The following is a 20,258-nucleotide window of genomic DNA, read 5'->3' on the forward strand; positions in this document are numbered from 1 at the left end:
TGTAAGTAAAATAACATACATTTCTAAATAAACCAAAATAGTCCAACTATAATAACTACATATGCATGAAAAAGCGTTGGCTTTGTTATATTATTAAGTGAAATTCCATCCATACATACACCGTTGACAATCACTAGCGCCAATAGTGGAACATTACAGTCATCACCACTTGCTCCTCCAAAGAGAGGTACTCGCTCTACACTGTGGAGAAGCCAAGGCTCATCACTCTAAGCAATGCCTAGCCAAAAGCTTGGCTCCCAGAAGCCTATACTATGAGTTATAAGGTTCTATATATAAAAAGTAGTGGGGTGACCCTTGACATTCATCTTTGACTCTTTGACTACCCTCATGACTCTTCACATTACATAGTGACTGTTCACGTTCCACTAATGACACCTAGAATTTCACTTACAATATATTTACAAATAATCAAACAATTTCCACATAAACCCATGTGGGAGAGAATAGGATTGAGTCAACCTAAAAAAAAAACATCATCACTCGGGGTCTTAGGGAAAGACAACCTTGAAAATGTCCTCCTCATGGTATTCGGTGACAAACTGATACCAAGCTTGGTATTACGGTATTATGTCCCCGTACTATTTAGTGACATTGTATTTTTCGAAACATACTCTTTCCTCCACGACTTCCAGGTATGTGGTTTTGAAACCTTTTTCCAACTCATCTTGAGGCATGCGCAACATTGTCTTGAGTGTGGTTGGACCATTGATGTACTTTTACATGTTTTCTGCAGTGAGTTGCAAGTCGTCATTGGTGGATTCATGCATCAAATGCTCTATTTACTTGTCAACCTCGAAAAGGACTTGGTTCTTCTTCATGGCTTGAATGAGTGATCCGATTGAAGGGATCCTATGTGTCCTCACTATGACATCTAGGCTCTTGAACAACTGTTCATAGGAAGCCTCAATGTTGGTGATGAGCGAAGGGAGTTTCTCATAGTTCTTGATCAACATCTGAATCCATGCTTTGTCTAGCTCTGCCTGCAGCTTCATCATCTTCTGCAAGTAAAGCGAGGCTCCCTTGTCCCCATTGTCCATTCCTATACATACGTAATAGCAGCGTGGATGTCTTTGGGAGTTTGGGCTGTCTTCATGCACTACTACTGAAAACCATCTAGATGGACAACCACCTTGTGAATGGTGACAAATCTTCCATACATTGTCTGCATGGTGGTTTCAAGAGTCGATACTTCAAAAAATATTGCTTTCTTCATCTCTGCCATAGAGGATCCTGCGGATTGTTCTGTTCTCTGCCTGGCCTCTTACAAGTCCTTTGCCATTCGATCATTCTCTGCTATCAATAAGTTGGTCGTTGAGCTCATGGCTTCTACATAATCCTTAGAAGCATCATCCATGGTAGTTGGATGTCTTCAAACATTTGACACAATCACCCTTTCCTATATGTGTGCAGGTGATGCGTGATCATATGGGAGATGATTTCTTCATGCGTGTATAAGCCTTTATTGCGATCCATCAAATGATAGATTGTACACATCCATCACCAGATCATCATCAAGGAGAAAAACCTCTCCTTTCTCATTCAGGACGGTTTTTTATTCTAGAGGTGGCAGAGATTGTAGGGCAACCTTGGATGCTCTTGGCATGAGATCAGTGTCTTGGTCCTATGGTTCCTATTCCAACATCATGTCTGTTGCTTCAACCATCTACTCAACCTCCTGAGAAAGTTCCTAAACATGTACCTTATCACCCTCTTCTTCATCTGTTGGCTATTATGACTCCTCAACTTGTATAGGAGCATTTTCTCTATCATTGTGCCTTACCTTTCTTGCTATTCTCGTTTCTTCTTCTCTTCCCTTTCTCTCCTCTTGAGATCCTTCTCTTCTTTTAGTTTCTTTTTTGTTTCCTACAACTTCCTCTCTACATCTTCCAACATCTTCTTCTCTCTCTTCCTCCATTCTACTCTCCTTTCACATTGTCACCTCTTCACCTCTATTTCCAAAGCTACTTTCTCAACAAGAGGATCTTCTCTAAACTTGTAACTTTGCTCAGCCTATGGTTTTTTAGAAATATTCCTCTTGCTTTTTCCATGCACTGGTTTGTTGCTCACTTCTAATGTTGTTTTTGCTTCCTAACGTGTTGGTCTCTGTAATGTTTCTTTCCATTCTACAACCATGCTGACCAGTTCATTAAGCCTAGAGGAGTTGTAGTAATGCATCCAAGGGTCTTCCTCTGGCCAACGACATGCCCCGTGGATCCATGGGTAATAAACCTTCACACAATGTTTCTTGCATATGCACTGGGGATCATATGGATTGAAACTCTTGGTGTCGAACTCAAACTTCTTCAAGTCCTCAACCTCAACATTTGAATCCTTCAAGCTACGAATCTCATACAATCCAATCCGTAAAGGAAGAGTAGGCCATGGTGCCTTCTTCATCTTTTGCAGTCCTGCTGATAACGCTATGGAGATGTGATATTCAACCTCTTACATGACCATCTTGTCCGTGGAAAACACTGGTAGCACATGTAGAGGCTTCTCTCTACCAAAAATCTCAATGAAGCTATCACTAGGTGAGGCATGCCAATCTACAATGTCAAGCAATGCCTGCATCACTTCTTGGGACATGCAAGGTGGATCTTGTTTGAAGATAATCTTGTAAAATGTGGTGATGAAGTGGTTAGATAGCCTTGCCATGAATCCTTGGTAGCTGCACTCAGAGAGAAAATTTTAGTAGATGTTCATAGCATAATTTGATGGTGTCCATGTCCAACCCATGCTGTTGGGCATAGATTGCATCAAGCAATTATGCAAACATAAAGAATCTTGCTTGCTCGTCCTTCGACAGATTACAAGCATTAGACACATGCACTTTCAGTTGAAGAGCCAACATGTATAACTGATGGAATGACCTTCCTTCATTTTCCAACTGATCCAATACAACTATCCAACTCCACAGAAATTTCTTCATGCTCTCTTGACCATACAAGTGACATGCAAAGATGACCAAGAGTTGGTAAGCCTTCTTAAGTGACTTAGTCTTGTAGACCTGGTTGGGTGTCGCCCTCAACCTCGATGGCTCTCTTACCCAAGGCTTCATGATGTCTCTAGTGTTCACATTGTTGTTGGGAGTAGAGAAGAGTGCATCCATGTGGTTCACTGGTTGTGACAAGTGATACATTTGATGTTAGTTTTCCAAATTGAAGGTAGAAATTTAGGTTCCACTGTCACTGCTCAATGTCATCATCTTGGTATTGGTATGTGAGACAATTGAGTGAATGGTTTCCATGCATGGGAAGGCAGAGTACCTACATGAAACCATGTACAAGCCTCACTTGTGGATGTTGACATAGACATGTCGATCTTCCATTCTTCCTTGACACTGCTTGCAAATATGTCCTTTAGTTCCTGCAATGTTATCTTCATGTCCTTCTCTATGAACAGTTGCGTGTCTGCATTAATTGGCAAGTTCATTGGCACCTGTTCAACCACATCCCCAGTGCTTCTCTCTACAATATCCTTTGATCCATCTCTCTTGGAAACCATGCTACCTATACTGCTAAGAAGCTACTCAATAACTATTGTACTTGGAGACAGAGAGGACACTCATGGCATGCAAATGTCAGCTTAAAATAAAAAATCACTTCAACGATCAATCATAAAACAAATTGTGCAACTGTTGGGCAAGATTGAGAAATTGTGAATTTCATTGGTGAGGTACTGTAAGCTAGATCTATGAATTGCGTAGTCCTAACTGCCACTGAGAGGTACTGATGACTGGAACTGAGCAATGTGCAGTCCAGTGTGGCTTGCTGAGGATTGGAACTGCGCAATGTGCAGTTCAGTATGGCTTGATGTTGGCTAGGACTATGCATTGCGCAATCCTAGTGCAAAAGAATCTAAGAGTGTCCCCTAGAGCTAGTCATTGACAACCTCTGCGCAATTGATGGAACTAAGGCAAAGCTTTGAGTTCCATAAATGCACAGTGTATGCTAGAAAGAGCTAGATTCGGGCAAAGGCAACCCAGATTTGCCCAAGAGAAACTTGAGAATGAGTAGATCTAAATGCATGAGTGAAGGATAGTGTAGATATGAGTGAATGGAAATTCATGCAATAAAAACAAATGCAGGAATCAGTCAAATAGATGAACAACAAAGCTTGTGGGGAGAGTCGTCGCAATGACGACTGTTAGTGCAAAAATTGGGTTATGCATGTGATGCTTAAGAAAGGCAATGACAAACTTGAAAAATCACTTCTACAAGATAAAAAAAAAATCAAAATTCCAGTGGCCATTCAATAAAAATGGTAAAACAACACACACACAAGCGAAGGAAACAAAAGCGACAAAAAGGCAGCAAAAGACTTGAAAAGAAAAACTTACCCAGAAAAGTTGTGTCGATTGTGCCGAAGGTTCCTAGATGCCTTGGGAATGGTAGAGCTCCAAGATCTAATATTAAAATGAGCTCTAGCAACATCCATTAAATATATTTGATCAATTTAGGGTTAATGATGCGCATGCCAAAAATCTAGGAAAAAGCGACAAGTGGCGACGGTTTCTAAAATTAACTCAAGTGTAACTCCCACTTCTAAAAATAGATCCCTATTTTATAGGGATTATTTTTTTATTTTTGATTTTTTTTATTTTTTAGGAAGGGCTACCATGCATGCATGAAGAAACTACGCAGTTCTGGAGGGAACCAGGCAACCTGCCAGCACATGCATTGCACAACAGGCGAGGGAATGCTTCTTCACAATTCCTGGGATGAGTGGCTCTAGATTCCTCTCATGCTCTGCATAGTTTCCTTGATGAAGACAGACTTTCATTTGGGTTTGTACAGTTCTAGAGTCGAATCTCATAGCTGGGATGAACTACACATTTCTTGAGAGCAAGGTTGGCTACCCTCTAGGATTGTGCAGATTGCCAAGGTTGTGTATGGTCAACTTGTGGTTAGACAACAAATAAAGTAAGAAAAATAAGTTGTAAAGCAAAATACAAGCTCAAATGAAAGCACAAGTACCTGGGAAGCGTAAGACAGGCTACTGATATTTTAGTAGGGAGGCTTCAAAATGAAGTGATGACAAAATTTTGGAGGGTGGTTGTAGCTACTACATCACTATTGTAGGTGGTGGGGGCATAAAAAATTATTAAAGAAAACATTTCCTTTATTTTAGTGTCTTATAAATGGGCCGCAATCCAAAACTTCTCTTTAATACAATGTTTATGTTTGAAAATTGTGGTAGACCAAAGAATACAAATAACCCTAGAGGCTTGAAAGGAGCTTTGGGCCACTCCTTCAATGCTTCTCCAAAAACATTTTGATAAGACTAACATCTATTCTTCTGCCAATTTGGTTTCTTGGATGAAAAGAAACAATGGATTCTTTGTTATAATTAAATATTCAGTTTCCTAGGACTTAATAGGGTTTCCTAGTCCCCTAATATTCCAAGAAAGGAATTACATTTGGTTTTCAAGGAAGATATCTTACATCATCTTGCTTTACTATTCCCTTTTACTCTGGTGCTCACTATCTTTTAAATTTAAGGAATTTTTTATTGATTTCCCAATTTTCTGTTTTGTTTTGTTTCTACCTTGCTCACTTTTGAATTAGTAGGTCCTCCTTTTGACTTCAAGTTCTCCACTTCCATGTTGGATGAGTCGCTAGTCCACTTAATTTTTCTCTTGGCACTTCTGGTCAAGTCTTGGTTATTTTCTTCCTTAGCTCCATGAGAGATACTTTTTCTTCGCTTTGGGCTTGGGACTAATCCTTTAGTTTGAGATGAGGACTCCATTTGATGGCGAGGGAAAGCATGGTGAGGGATATCTTGTCTAGTCATAATGGCTTGGAGATTCTCCACCATATATTTTTCTCACTTCACACTCTTGAGTTGTGTCTTAAGCTAGAGTCTTATTTTTGGCTAGCAACTCCTAAGTATCCTCATCTTGAGATATCACACCAAAATGGTGTTCAAAGGAAGAGGAGATATTCTGTGAGGAAATTTTGGCATTCATGCTCCCTTTTCCTTTATTTTCTCCATGCCTCTATATCTTCCACTCCTCATCTTGAGAGGGAGTAGAGGAAACTCTATCATTTTTGCAATTCGGGGTAAAGTTCCTATAGTCATGGAAAAAATTGCACTTGAAAGGGATTTTTTGGTAGTTAAGGGATTGAACAAAGCCCCACTCCCCCTAAGTGAGAATGATCTCTGATGGAAACCCTTGTTCCAATTCCACCTCAACCCAAATCTTTGTATAGGAAAATTGTTGGCCCTTAGGTTCCACCCTAGCAAGATAGCGACCAACTCCATTCCCAAAAACTTTTAAACATTTGTCAATCCATCAAGCGATAGGGAATCAAGGTAAATTTACCCATACTGGAACCACCTTGGGAACATCCTCATCAATATTGAATTCAAGAGTCCAAGCGTTGAGGTACATGCCTCTCACATTGAAGAAATATGGGTCATTACAAAAAAACATTTCCCTATCCTCCTTGAATTCTAACAGAAGAATGAAAATCCATTTCCAACAACATAAAATACAATTTTACCTTTCCTCATTTGATTCCAGGTGTGGTCAATCCACTATTCAATGGAATTAGAGGAAAGCCACATGCCCATAAAGTTTTTGACTAAATCTCTATTAGAATAGGCTAACGAAGTCATGTGAAAGCTCTGAGTGTAATGCTATTTCCAATGAGGCCACTGTAATTGGTCCTGACCTGCGAACATAGAGATAAGAGAAATTAAAACCAATATATAATAATGTGCAAAATAAAGGATAAGAAATTGAATATCTTGCACATATGATGGAAGGTATTTGCTAGATGTAGAAATATGTGGAATAACAACTAACCTTAACAGCACTATGTGGATCACTAGGCACTACACTGAGATCCACTCTTCAGGATTTATCATACATCCCATCCTGGGACTACTAGTCCCAACAGAGAGTTATCAACTTCTTGGCTTTACCATATATCTGGCCATTCACCGACAAGGATTCCTAGGCCCAACGAGGCACACAATATTGGATTTACCCCAACCCACAGTATGGCTCAGGGGCTACTAGGCTAGTTGCTTTATCGTGATCCATATTCTAGTTCAAGGATCACTAGACCATGTGTTTGTCATTTCAGAGATCCACCCCACTCAGATTCGAATCCATCTGACAATCCAACTCAAGCAATGTATGAGAACCCATCTCATCAAGGTTATTAGGAAATGGAAAGGCTAGGCTGAGGAACATTGTCACCCCTAGGAAAACCCATTCTGTGATAGAAAAAACCACATGCAATGCCATCCATGCCAAATTTAGTAAGAAAAATACACATGCAAATCGATACTTGGAATGAACCCTATTGTAGCTGTTTGATCTTGCCTTTCCCTGTTTGATCTTTGCTTCCTCTTGACTTATTTTCCCTTCTTTCTCTAATGCAAACCTAAGAAAAAGCTTGAGCCAAGAGCTTAACACTGACTATGAGCTTCCCAACTGATCCCCAAAAGCCTTTTTATCAATGAGGTTTCTGCTTTCTTCATTTTCCTTCATTTTCCTCCTCACATGCAACCTATGAATTTTCACCTTCCTTTTCTCCTAATTTCCATTATTTTCATAAATAAATGTGCCAAAAATTCCATTTTCCTTTCCAAATCCTTAGTCATTACCTTTTCTAATTTCCTTAGCCATAAACAACCAAATGAACAGCCCCTAGGGTGTCTTGCCCAACATTCATCTTGGAATATGTGTCCCATCAACCGTGGATTTATATATTTTTTTACATAGATTTTTAAACAGGGATTTTATAGAATCCTCCCCCTTGGGGGAACACCATCCTTAGTGTTCAATGACACCACTCTATAACACCCTCCTCCCACATCTACCAAACCAATTGGTCAGCTGGGGTAAACATGTGACAAGAGGTCACTAAGATATGATTCGACCTCCTAAGTCATGTTAAGGAAATGGAACCAACAAAAACACATCATATCAGACATTCAACATCAACATTATGACCCTCAGGAACCAACAAAACCTTTCTGCCAGCCAACGCCTGGGTCCCATTGAACTTTTTGACAACTTGACCTCTGGACGCTCTCATTCTATGGGCATGCCTGCATCCAGGGACCTTTGGACACTCTCACAGACCTGCCTTCTAGTTTCCAAGGAATATTTTGCTCAGTTCGGTGTTAGTGTACCTGGGATTGGAGCCACTTTTTCAGGCCCAAAGCCCAAGCCACTGCCTAAAATTGAATTACACCTATAACCAGCAGGACCGCTGAAAACAAAACATACTACCCATGAAGCTTCCTAACATAGATCGTTGCAGCATTTACAATGTCCATCTACTAAAGCATGACAAACATATCATTTACTGGAGATTTATAACACATCTCATTACTGTATTTACAATAATCACATATACTCATACATATTTTCTTCACCCAACAAATAATCATATTGTCTATGGAGCTTTATAAATCCATCTCGATACAATATTTACAATAATACACACATATACACATATGCACATTTTCTAAACCAACAAATAAATATGATGCATGCATCCGCAACAAGGGAATCTAGAGGTTCACACCTCCACCCTCAAGGTAATACCAGGATTTACCTCCTTCCTAGGAAGTCCAAAATCCACTGTCAAATTCAAATCTTCATACAATGTCCAATGCTATATTCCTGCGCCACTTGTCCTCTTAGTGAACATTTACCAGCTCATTGTTTCAAGGCACATTTCGAATATGCATTTGATTCCATTTGGAAATGCTAATGACCAAAACAAATCCATCTTGACCTTCCCTTCTTTGCTACACAATCTCTTAGGCAATCCGGTCACCCCCTTCTGTGCAATCACTCACCTTCCAAGTTCCCCATCACGCCCTATCCTGGGCGATCCATCCCTTGGAAAGGCTTCCTAACATTGGAAGATCAAACAACCAAGGCATATACTTGCCTCAAAACCATCATACCAGTCATAGCATGCTCAAGGAAATCAATGGACACTATTAGTTACCAGTGCCCAACAATGGCTCTGCTCTTGAAGGCTTTACTAGAGTATTGTTGCACGTTTCACTTCCTTTCATTTTTACTGCTAATTCTTGCAGTCAATTTCAACCACCCAGCTGGGCATGTTCATGCATTCCTGTACTAAGCACATAATTTCCATTAGTTTCAAAATAAATTGAAATAAATTCAAATCATACCTCATTGGTAGCTCCTCAATGAGGTACACTTGCAATTTTGTTTGCTTCCTGTCATAACAAGTCAAACTAGCATCTTTGATAAAATCATCATGTATAAACATATCTCATCAAGTTAGCTCAAAACACAACCATCATAGGTCAAAATCATAAATCAAATGTAACCATCATAACCAAAACCATAGATAATATGTAATCAACATAGACCAAAATCATAAATCACATACATAATAAAACTAAAATAAAATGTTGATACTTATCCTTTAATCAATCCTTATCTTCTACCTTTGTCCTTATTCCATATGCACTTTGGATCAGTTTCCACACTAGAAAAACATCCAATGTCTTTTCCTCAACCATACAACCACATACAACATACAACACCATGCAATACATGCACCTACACCTGACATACCACACATACACTTGCACCCAGTGTACACCACAACATAATGCATACACCTACACTTGATAGACAACACAAAACATATATCTATACCCAATATACAACTCCACACAATGCATGTACCTACATATGGTGTATAACGCCACACAATACATGTACTCACATAAAGTACAACACAACGAGCACACATGTCATGATACCATGGCTACACAATGCACATACATAGTACCACATGCCCACAACACAACATGTACACCATGCCCACAATACCACATGTACACCATGTGTACAGTACCACCTATACACGACACCACCTGCACAACGTGTGCACAACATCACATGTACACGTCACCACATGCACAACACCACATGTACATGAAACCACCTGTACACAGTGCCACAGGCACGACATGTGCATAGGACAACCTGTACATAGTACCACTTGTACAACATGTACACAACATCACATGCACACATCACCACATGCACACAACACCATATGTACATAGCATCACATGTACAAAATGCACACAACACCATATGTACATAGCACTGCATGTACAACATGTACATAACACCCTATGACACAACACTGCATATCCCACATGTGCACAACACCATATGCACACAATACCACATATCCATCAAGCACATAATACAATGTGCACAAAACTGCATATCCAACATGTACATATCACCATCTACACCCAACATTGCATATGAAACATTCACACAACACTACTTGTACCACCATGTACATAGCATTGTATAAACAACATGTACACACACTATATATGCACAACATTACATGTGCACAACATCACAAATGAAACATGTACAACATATACAACATATGCACAACCGTAGTACCACACATCCAAAACCATAGTACCTTTACCAAGCAACTTTTCTTCCAATGTCTCATCCATGCTTGTCCCAACATGTCGCAAGGCACATTGTTTTCATTTTGCTAATGTATCCCTCAGCGTTAACTGCCATAACATAAGAATAGGCATAATACAAGAATACAATATCAATTCATATCCACATGCTAGTGACCTCATATATTTGTCAAGACTACTCTTTCCACTTGATTCCTCAAAAACCAGGAATCTCTTCATGCCATTCACCTATGTAAGCAATCATTCCTCCACAAGAACAATCCCTAACAACCCTGTTAGACAATGACATAGATACATACATACATACATACATATAAAATCATTAGCATAAAACAATCATCATCCTATCACAAAATGAGATACATACATACATACATACATGTTTACATATATAAACATCAACATAGTCCTAATCACAATATTATTACCAGATAACATAAGGTCTAGGTTAAGAGAACTTCCTTATTTGTGCATAGCATGCACAACATTGAGAACCACAATTCCAAACTAAGAGAAGGCATATGACACCTAAGATCCATTTACTTTTACCTTTTCTGGTTACATTTCCACCATCCATTTACCGCAATGGACCCAACCAGTCCAATTGACTGAAATAGTCTTACCTTCTGCAGTGCTTACTCATGCAAAAAGCTTCATCTGAGTCTTACATTGCCTACCAAATTTCATTCAGCTCTCTCTAGTTTCCACTAACTTTCCTCTTCCAAACCAATTCCCAAGACTCAAAACAATAAAGGAAAGACCGATAATCAAACAAGAAGATAATCATGGAAAACCAACAACATTACAACACCACAAACAAAGTGGCATGATCATGCACTAGACATAAAAATACTAAAAATCAAGCGCACACAAATCACAAAAGACCAAAAGCACAAGACTAACAACAGACACCATGACGCAATCCCCATGGTTCCCAAGGAAATCTCAATGTGAGTCTTCTTCAAAATTTCATGGTAGTATTTTTGCCATGCAATCCCTTACATCATACTGCCATAAACATAGAACTGTCAGTGCATAAATAAACATAACACTACACCAGTTACCTTACCTTGTTATGCCAAGCACACTGCCTTGTAACTGAACACATCCACACCATCTCTCAAGAGACTCCAATCCCTTTGACAGATCAAGCTATAACTAGACACCATCTGTTTTACCTTTCAAATACTTGCTCGTGAACATAATGCATATCCACATAATGTCATACAAGATTAAGGTTAAGAAGGCTTCATGTATGCAAAATACTCATTCACTTGGAATTAGGGTTTCCAAACATAACCAAAGGAATTATTACCCCATTCCTTTCCTTTACCACTTATCTTACTACAATTGAGTCTTATTACATGCTATCACATCATCCAATTGTTAGTTATATAGACAAATCACTTATTACCTTGTCTCGCTGTTATCACCCAAAAATTCTCAAAACATCATTGTGTCAACTCTACTTTTGGTCATGATTTCAAGGAGGTCTAAAAGTAATTTTAGTCTTGATAAAGGGTAAGTGATAGGGTTTGAAGTCTTAAAATCTCCTCTTTCATTTCCAAATAAAGTCCTTTAGCTTCACTTCATGGTCAAATAGGTCACATTTTCCATTTAGAAGTCATTCAATTAAGTTTAGGGTTAAATTTTTGCAATCATACCTGAAATTAAAGAAGCCAGATTTGTAAGGATGATGAATGTTCAGTTGAGAGCTACTAACAGGAGATTGAAGAGACAGGTTGAAGACCTACAACTATAGTTAAAAAAATCTGAAGAGAAGCTACAACAACAATGAAACAAGGTGATGAAAAAGGGCAGTAAAAGATATATCTTAAATCAGTTTTGATATTAAAAAGAAGATCATTTTTGAAGAGGAACATCTTATAAAGTTAAGTTGTTTTGGTTCTTGGTGATCATATCAGTCCTTATGAAATTTTGAAAATCCTCAAACTTCAGATTTTTGAAAACCGTGTTGAAAAAAGAGCATACACAGCAGTTTCATAGCGCGCTATGAAACTGCTGAAGGTGAACTTTTAGCACATTTTTATGTTTTTAGTATTCAACTTCCAAGGGGGTTCTTGAGCAATTGAAAACTAATTTTTAAAAAATGAAAGAGGTTTTTCTTCCCAACATATTTAGCTACAAAAACCTCTCTCAGTTTCTTTAAATTCATTATGAGGTGGGAAATTGATGACTCAACTTGCACTATGAAACTGCTGAAAGTCATTAAGAGAAAAAATCTATTTTCTGGTTTTAGTAGTTCACTTCATGATCAATTTCTGGTCAAATGCAAAATTATTTTAGAATTATGAAAGAAATTTCTCTTCATAAATTCTCCAGCTACAATAACCTCTCTCACTTTCCTCAAAAGTGTTACCAGTTGAGAGAAAAAAGGATTTCGTTGAAGCCATATTTTCAGAGATCAGAATTTTCCAGTTGTACACATGTTGTTCAAAGACAGTTTTTGGACAGTTAGGTCATGGATCAATAGGGTTGGTGATAACGTTGGAGGCATCATAAAGGTCAAATACATGGATTATCAGCTATCAAAGAATGTATTTAAGTCTTATATAAGGTTGTTGAAACATGTTTTAGGAGTTTTACTCCTATTTTTATTAGGACTCCTAAAAGACAGTTAGGTGTCAGTTTGTAATTAAGAGTTTGTTTTATGAGTAGATAGGTGTCAATTTTAGAAATTCGAATTCTCCTAAGGATGGGTCATATAATCCAATTTGTAAAGACTCTATATGAAGCATGAGGTCGAATTCCTCAAGGTTGGCATTTGTATTAGTAAAAGAAAGCCGTGTTATTGTAAGGAACTGTGGTTTTCAAACTTAATACAGAGATCAGTTTTACTACTCAAGATTCACAAGGGGTTTATATGTTTGATGTTTTTATGGCCTTTTTCAATTACTTATTTGTAGTGGTATGAGCTTATGATACTTATAATTCATTGGAAAATTCTCTAACTTCCTTCACATGCTTGTAAACTGTGTTGATTCACTGTGTTACTGTTTTACTTATAAACCTGAACTCCAAGTTCCTTGACTTCCATGTTTTACTGATCATGATGTCTTATTGAAGACTATCTTGACTCCATATCCAAATACATGTTTTCTAATCTTTGATTCAACTAGTTATACATTTGTGTTCATTTTTATTCCTAGAGTTAGCCATCTAATCATTAATCAAAAATCTTAAACCTATTGAGAGAGCCCTCTCAGTTTGAGGAGGCTAAGCCTCAACCAAAAGATTGGTTTGAAAGAGTTACTCAGAGTATACCTGATCAGCAGCCTATCAGGGTCAGATTTTGTGATAACATTTTGTGCATCTGCCAGGAGCTTGAACATTGCTCATTCCCAAAATCAAGAAGCTGAACTTCTGAAGGTAGCAGGAGTTCATGAAGCCGTTCGAGGCTGCATCTACGTTGGTGACTCCACGCATCAAATAACAAATTGGAAGGTGACTCCACTGCTAGAAGATCAATAGATTGATGAAGTTTCAAGGTGAGTGCCATTGCAAGAATAAATCCCAGGTATGCCCTTATGAATCTATCTCATATCCTTGGTATTCCAAATCCTATGCGGAAGGTCAAATGGTTAGATGATCTTCCAATATTCAAAGATGAAAATAAAGACAATGCTGCTCTTCGTTTGGTTATGTTCCAAATGCATGTACACAGTCTTAAGGTTCAGTTCCCTGAAGATTGTTTCATGAAGATGTTTATGACCACTTTAGAAGGAAAAGCATGGTCTTGGTATGAAGGCTTGGAAAATGGTTCATTATATTCTCTTGCTAATTTCCATGATGTATTCTATGAGATGTATAAAGAGTGTCATCCCTCCTTGTTGCTAGTCCAAGATTGCTGTAAACATTCTATGAGTTTTATTCAATATTTGGAGGATTGTTATGATGATGATGAATTCTTGGATGAAGAAATTTTAGAGGCTATTCATAACAATACATTTCAACACCAAGAAGAAAGGATAACATCCCACAAAATGCAACATGAAAATCAGCGGGGGTTTACTTATGAGACCATGTTACATCCTTTGAGATTAATGTAAAGATGCAGCAAACTTGCCAGTCTTTTGATCATAAAGAGTAAGTAAATCATTGTAAACACCAAGAAGAAATACTAGAAGATAGATTTTATAGCCCTCAGGCAAAGGAAAAAGGTTGATTTTTTATGTCATACTTTGCAGCATATTACATCAAAGAATGATCATAATAATGAGGAAAATTACATTGTTTGTGGGAACCATTCAGAAAAGCAGTTGGATAGAATATCAAAGGAATTTTGTGTGGCTGAGAATCAATTGTTTGAAGATATATAATGTTATGAGAATCATCAAACTAATCATGTCTTTGACCCTATAGCTAATTACAAGGAAAAGATTTACTGTTCAGATTTCCAGTTATATTTTCATATTGAAGATTAGTTACATCTCATCTGACTCGGTTACTTCAGTATCATGTTTATTTTTGCTTCAAACATAGTCAAGAGATTTAAGTGTTAGACCAGATCAATGATTGGCTTCATTGGAAGTTTCATGTTCCTTGAGCTACAAGTGGAAGTTGCAGCTGATAGGGTAGGTAGGAATGTGCAAATAAGCTCAGGGTAGGTTGACTGAGCATTTTTTTAGTAGGTGCAGTTTGAGTCCCTCTTGCAGAAATCATTAAAGCTTGGGGAGAAGATTGGGCAGAATTTCATAGTTTTATTCTAAAGGATGGATAGTAGCACTAGAGCTACTAGTTCTTAGTGTACCACTGGGGCACACTATCCCTAGTGGAGCCACTATTATCACCCAAAAATTCTCAAAACATCATTGTGTCAACTCTGCTTTTGGTCATGATTTTAACGAGGTCTAAAAGTCATTTTAGTCTTGATAAAAGGGTAAGTGATAGGGTTTGAAGTCTTAAAATGTCATATTTCATTTCCAAATAAATTCCTTTAGGTTCACTTCATGGTCAAATGGGTCACATTTTCCATTTAGAAGTCATTCCATTAAGTTTATGGTTAAATTTTTGCAATCATACCTGGAATTAAAGAAGCCAGATTTGTAAGGATGATGAATGTTCAGTTGAGAGCTACTAATGGGAGATTGAAGAGACATGTTGAAGACCTAGAAATATAGTTAAAAAAATCTGAAGAGAAGCTACAAAAACAATGAAATAGGGTGATGAAAAAGGGCAGTAAAAGATATATCTTAAATCAGTTTTGATATTAAAAGAAAGATCATTTTTGAAGAGGAAAATCTTATAAAGTTAAGTTGTTTTGGTTCTTGGTGATCATATCAGCCCTTATGAAATTTTGAAAATCCCCAAACTTAAAATTTTTGAAAACTATCTTGAAAAAAGAGCATACACAGCAGTTTCGTAGCATGCTACGAAACTGCTGAAGGTGAACTTTTAGCACTTTTTTCTCTTTTTAGTAGTCAACTTCCAAGGGGGTTCCTGAGCAATTGAAAACTCATTTTTAGAAATTGAAAGAGGTTTTTCTTCCTAACATACTTAACTAAAAAAAAATCTCTAATTTTATTTATATTCATTATGAGATGGGAGAAATTGATGACTCAACTTGCGTTATGAAACTACTGAAAGTCATCAAGAGAAAAACTCTGTTCTCTGGTTTTAGTAGTTCACTTCATGATCATTTTCTGGCCAAATGAAAAATTATTTTATAATTATGAAAGAGATTTCTCTTAATTAAATCTCCAGCTACAATAACCTCTCTCACATTCCTCAAAAGTGTTACGAGCTGAGAGAAACAAGGCTTTATTTGAAACCATATTTTCAGATATCAAAATTTTCCAGTTGTACACATGTTGTTCAAAGATAGTTTCTAGACAGTTAGGTCATGGATCAACAGGGTTGGTGATAATGTTGGAGGCATCATAGAGGTAGAATACATGGATTAGTAGCTATCAAAGAATGTATTTAAGTCTTAGATAAGGTTGTTGAAACATGTTTTAAGAGTTTTACTCCTATTTGTATTAGGACTCCTAAAAGACAGTTAGCTGTAAGTTTGTAATTAAGAGTTTGTTTTATGAGTGGATAGGTGTCAATTTTAGAAATTCGAATTCTCCTAAGGATGGATCATAGAATCCAAGGTTGTAAATACTCTATATGAAGCATGAGGTCGAATTCCTCAAGGTTGGCATTTGTATTAGCAAAAGAAAGTTGTGTTATTGTAAGAAACTATGGTTTTTCAAACTTGATATAGAGATCAGTTTTACTACTCAAGATTCACAAGGGGTTTATGTATTTGATGTTTTTATGGCCTTTTTCAATTACTTATTTGTAGTGTTATGAGCTTGTGATACTTAGAATTCATTGGAAAATGCTCTAACTTCCTTCACATGCTTGTAAACTGTGTTGATTCACTGTGTTACTATTTTACTTATAAACCTGAACTCCAAGTGCCTTGACTTCCATGTTTTGATGATCATGATGTTTTTTTGAAGACTATATTGACTCCATAGCCCAATAGATGTTTGATAATATTTGATTCAACCAGTTATACATTTTGTTCATTTTTATTCCTAGATTTAGCCATCTAATCATTAATCAAAAATATTAAACCTATTGAGAGAGCCCTCTTAGGTTGAGGAGGCTAGCCCTCAACCAAAAGATTGGTTTGAAAGAGTTACTCAAAATCTACTTGATCAGCAGCCTATCAAGGTCATATTTTATGATAGCACTCGTGAATACTAAGCATGTTTTGTACAATTGTTCACACGTGTCAACCACATGTTCCAAATATCAATACAATCATATCTATCAATTCGAAATCAACCTTTACCAAGACTAAAAATCATGCCATAATTCATAGTCAACTCATATTCATTAGACATAATGCTATAAATATCACCTACTATACTCAAGTACATGTCAACTGTCTCAACACATATGTGTTAGTACGACCATCTTAAACAATATCATTTGCAATTCATCAAACATTCAACCAACTTTAAAACATACCATTTCAAGTAAATTAACTAGATGACCTAATCAAATAGTCAAGCACCACATATATGACATAAGAAAACTCATACCTTGATGTATCTCAGGGGAGGCTATCTTGTATGCACAATCAATCTAGGTTCACATGATACAACCTCACAACATATCAACTCAAACATAAATAAGGTCATGATATCCATAATAGCCATTAGCTAACATGTCCACATCATAAGCTCATAAACATTTATCATTCATACATAATAATCACATCTGCATAGTCAGTCTAGATTAGTATGACATAATATCACAACATATAAACTCATACCTGAATATTGTAATCATAACCATTTGCATAAGCCAATCCAGGTTAACACAATACATATAAAATCAAGATCTTAATGTACCAACCCTAACCATCAAGTTAATAACATATAACAAGAACAAGTTAAGCTGTAACATACTCGTCAACCACATATAACATAATCATCAAGTTATCTAACTTAAAACAATAATAGTAATGCATACAATCATAGGTTACTATCATTCTTGACTATCCGACATATATGCATATGACTATACTAATCAACTATCATTTATCATGTATGTAACCATAACATCAAAAAACATGTACATAAACCTAATGCATATAGTAATCCTTTAACTAACATACTTGCATGCCAAACATACAATACTTGTAGGATGATCTTCTCTTACCCCAAATTCTAATGTTGCAACCTTATTATGATGATTTGCATCTCCTACTCTATCTTAGCCAACACATTGGCATCATAACAACAAATAGCACCATGATCACCTAAATTGCATACAATGAATCCACAAGGCATGTTTGACCTACTATTCAAACATAACTATAACCGAGACATTACATGCATAAAAATTACATATAGACATATAACACATGCGTAAAAAATCATATACACATCATTCTAGCTAAAGTCTAGTCATGAATGCATGACCATATCAACTACACAAACCATGACCTCATGTATGAAAACAACAACCACATCACATGCACTTTATAACTTGTGAACACTAACATGCCTAACATTTCATAATAAACCATACATCAAGACATACTCCACGACAACGCATTCAACCTTCACATGGAGACATCACTACAACCATGATCAACACCATGAAAATCCACCAAGCACATGGAATACATGAACAAGGAACACATATGCAACCATCATGAAAGTGTGATCAACGCACATCCCATGGAGAGTGTAACTATGCTCTGATACCACTCTGTAACACCCTCCTCCCACACCTACCCAAGCAATCAACCAACTGGGGTAAACATGTGATGAGAGGCCACTATGATATGATTTAACTTCCTAAGTCACATTAAGGAAGTGGAAACAATTGAAAAACACCATAACAAAGATTCAACATCGCCATTAGGACCCTCGGGAACCAACCCAACCTTTATGCCAACCAACCCCTGGGTCCCGCTGAACTTTTGGACAACTTGACCTTTGGATGATCTCATGCTATGGGCATACCAGCATCTAGGGACCTCTAGATGCTCTCACAAGCCTTCTTGCTAGCATCCAAGGACTCTTTTGGTTAGTTTTGTGCCAACGTCCCCTGGATTTGAGCCACTTTTTCAGGCCCAGAGCCCAGGTCACTGCCAAGAATTGAATGACACCTTCAGATCAATAAGATAACAAGGAAATATCAGTACTAATGCAATTACATAAATAAGACCTTGACTGGACCCCTAATAGCCATGCCAAGCATTTTGTCAAACATATCATGAATATGTAACCTACAGGTGTAAATAACAGATTAGAGTAAAGGGGTCTCATACCTATCTGAGATTTTCCATGAAGCATTGATTCCTTAATGCATTAACTACAATTCCATCCATTAGGTCATAAGTACATTGATCATTCATTTACAAGTAGAAACATGATGGGAGTCATGCATAGATGTTTTCATAAAAATGTAGTATACCTAAGGGGGTTAGTATGGGGTACAGAGGGAGGTACCCAAGGGAATAATGTAATAATGGGATGGTCCATAATTAATAAATAAAGTGGTTAACCTGCATCATGTAAGGGGCCACAAGTAGTTAGCAATAATGTGATAAGCCCATTGTATTAGATATATGGTATTGAGAGAACCATGGTAATGACCCGTGGTATTATATGTATGAATCTTATATAGAGGCTAGAGAATCCCCATGGAGAGATGTGAAGGATTATTGTATTGGCAAGCATATCGCTTGGAGTGTTCTCCATCCCATTATTTCATTATTCCCTTGGGTACCTCCCTCTGTACCCCATACTATCCCCCCTAGGTATACTACAAAAGAACATACATAAGCAACATAATAGTAACGAAAATACCAATGAAAGTACAACCAAATAGATCACATATAATCCATCAAAATGGTTGTAAAAATATAGGGAGAAATAACCTTTCATTAATGATGCAAAATCCAAACCTGGGATGGGACTTCCATGTTCCACCCGATCATAGAATGGATAAGCCAAATCTCCATTTAGCTATTCACCCCTGTGCCATATTCCAAGCATGAATGTGGGACTCATAACCAACTGAAAAGAACCAAACAAGCATGGATGCTACTGGAGTTCTACACATACACCGTGAGGAATTTGAGTGCCTCCTAGTCTCTTAGGATTTACTGTGATCCACAGTTTGATCCAGGGATCACTAAGCCCTACACCGAGACCCGCCCTCTAGGATTTACTGTACATCCCATTATGGGACTACTAGGCCCAACAAAGAGAAATCCACCTCTT

This window comes from Pinus tabuliformis, chromosome 9 (genome assembly GCF_031772625.1).
Source record: "Pinus tabuliformis cultivar Carrire ecotype Pingquan chromosome 9, CPIR1, whole genome shotgun sequence".
In the NCBI taxonomy this organism is placed as follows: domain Eukaryota; kingdom Viridiplantae; phylum Streptophyta; class Pinopsida; order Pinales; family Pinaceae; genus Pinus; species Pinus tabuliformis.